Below are 3,079 nucleotides of genomic sequence, written 5' to 3'. Positions count from 1 at the left end.
TGTGTGTGTGTGTGTGTGTGTGTGTGTGTGTGTGTGTGTGTGTGTGTATATGAGAGACACAGTGTGTGAATGTGTGTGTGTGTCTGGTCTGATGAATAGCCACAGTGTCACTGAGTGCAGACCTTGACAGAGCAGAACAGATGAGATGATTCAGACGCCAAAGCATTGTCCTGGCTCTCATCACTTCAGTTGGCGGCCCAGAGCAAATATTATGGTGGAAGTGGATGATGGAGTGAATTCATTGAGCGGGGGGGCTTTGTTTCCTGTCTCAAAACAATCACAGCTGAAACAGCCTAAAGACCTGGAGGAGATTAAATGTTTCGCGAACGAAACAAAGTGCTTTGAGGGAAAAAAGGTAATAATATATGCCTGGAGTCCATGAATCATATTTCCTGTTGCTCGCGTATTGCTTGCATATCACTGCTTAGCATTCTGCAACCTTTTTATTTATTTATTTTTACGTCATCCTTTTTTCTCTCCTCTTCTTTAAGCCAGAGGGCTCGTGGACCTTTCTGGGTCGTCTGTAATGGGAAGTGTTTAGCAGAGCAGATGCATGGAGTGCTGCTCAGACCAGCTGCTCACAGAGAGCCCATGCAGCAGCCAGGGACCTTTCAGCATTTTACAAAAATAGCAGTAAGACTGTTAAGTTCACAAGAAACAGTTGCTGAATTTTCATTTTAACTTTGAAAACAGTATTCGGAGACTTTCTCAGGAAGCCACTTTCAAGCAGTTCATAATTTACATAAAACATTGTATTTATGAGCTGCATACTGCATGCAGGATGTGCCCTTGTTACTGCTGTTGCCCTCTTCCTCCTCCTCCTCTTCCTGCTCCTCTAGAGACACGCTGCTCATTACATAATTTGTTGCTTTAAGCACATATACAGTACTCGATAAGAAATGTTAAACTCTCGACTTCAGCTGCTAATTTACTGATTCTGAATTCACATCTCACTATTCATTACATAATGGGTTGTGTTAATCGAAGGTGTACACATTTTAAACCTTTTTAATGTAATTTTTTGATTCATGCACTGAAATATACAGTGTACCGCCATACTGATGAGAAAGTAGCTATCATATAAAATTGGGAATGACAATGGAGTGTGGCTAGATTGTAATAGTTGGTCAAATTGGTTGGTTTTAAAGGATTGTTTGTTGCTCAATATAAGAAACCATTTTCACTATACAATCATATTAATCAGTTTGATTTATATGTATCGTGATTAGGAGCTGTTGTGTAATCGTTTTCTGACCAGAAGTTGTATATTGACGCGTGTGCTAATCATTGATTCCTGGATCGTTGGACTCTTTGCCAATTCTTGCCTCTTGCCTGCAGTAAGAATTACAGTTGGTTGTGAGTCACATGATTTAAAGGCCATGTGTTCTTGGATGAAGGCTGCATTGATCACTCAGAGGAACATCTCTCTGTCTGTCTCAATGAGGAATAAAACCAAGTCAAACAAAACCCCCACAGCGACCAAAGATAAGAGGACCTATATGAATTTAAATAAGATGACATAGCTTGTAGAACACCACGTGACCCTTCCCTCCGTCTGTGTCTGTGCGTTTTTCTTTTGATCATTTCAGCTTGACGCATTTCTCACTTCCTCCCCAGCCCACTGTCCAGCAACTGTGATGCTACTGAGGCTGCCTGCGGCTGTAAGATGATTTTCTCTCTCTCTCTCTCTCTCTCTCTCTCTCTCTCTCTCTCTCTCTCTCGCTGTGTCTTGCTCACTGACTCATTCATGGACTCAGAGCTTGGACCAAATGCTAATTCTGGCATTCAGATTTGAGCTGTGTTCTCTAGATGCTCCCCTGTGCAGAGGGGCATGGCCGAAGCAGCTTCAGCAGAGAGGAAATGTTACAGGGCAAACGTTTAAATGCCTTCTTGCCATACACACACATGGACTTTCCCTGGGTACATCCATACCTGCTAAAGTTACACAAGCAAACCGCACCTGTTCTTGTGAATTGCAGTTGCTGAAAATGCTCAAAAACCCCGGGGGACAAAAAATGTTTTATCTTGTAAAAGCGGGCCAAATAGGAAGTTAGCACCCAGTAAAGGAGCAGTGAGAGGGAACTGGAGGAAGATGGATGGGAGAGGGACGAGGATACCAGTAATGAGCTAAATAAACAAATTGCCCTCTGGAGGTAAACATCCTGGGGGGTAGGGAGGGAGATGCTGGTATGATTAATTGAAGGACAGCCAGGGACACAGAGGACCGGCACTGCAGAGGAAACCAGGTAGAGGACAATCCTCGTCCATATACAGGATGAAACTATATACTCAGCTTCACAACTTGATGTAGTATCTGCCTGCAGCCACTATCAGTACATTGCTTCCTCATTGAATTACAAAGAAATGGATAGAGAGAGAGAGAGAGTTGGTGTGTGTCAATAGAGCGGAAGAGAGAGAGAGAGGACATTATGTCACATCAAGGTAAAACTATATACACGCACTGCGGATGGCCTCACCCACCTTTGTAACAGCCACATGAGGATCTGAGGAGGAAACGTGAATGGTGTAAAGCTCTGTGTCGAAACCTCACCTTGCATGTGATTTTAATCTTTCCATCTCAGTCTACCATGCATAATCACTGAGGATCCAGACAGCAGTGTGTGTGTGTGTGTGTGTGTGTGTGTGTGTGTGTGTGTGTGTGTGTGTGTGTGTGTGTGTGTGTGTGTGTGTGTAAAAGAAATAGACAGAAAGGGAAGGGGTGGGGTACTGCTCCCAGGCTGCCAGAGGAGTTTGTCCTTGGACTGCCCTCATCTGTGACGCACACACACAAACCCTTTCACACATACACATACACATACACACACACACACACACACACACACACACACACACACACACACATACACTTCCACTGGTTCATTTACTCTCTCTCCAAATATAAAACTAGGGCTTGCATGTGCACGCTTGCGCTCTATAGGTACAGGAATAAATACACTTGCTGCTGTGCTGTGTGTGCCTGAAAGCTCTTAGACTGAGCTCAGACGTCTCATCAGGGATGCAGCAGAGCCCTTGTCTGCAGAGAGAGAGAGAGAGAGAGAGAGAGAGAGAGAGAGAGAGA

The sequence above is a fragment of the Anarrhichthys ocellatus genome, unplaced genomic scaffold (assembly GCF_004355925.1).
Source record: "Anarrhichthys ocellatus isolate YVR2014 unplaced genomic scaffold, GSC_Weel_1.0 scaffold15, whole genome shotgun sequence".
Taxonomy (NCBI): Eukaryota; Metazoa; Chordata; class Actinopteri; order Perciformes; family Anarhichadidae; genus Anarrhichthys; species Anarrhichthys ocellatus.
This window is presented reverse-complemented; position numbering follows the sequence as displayed.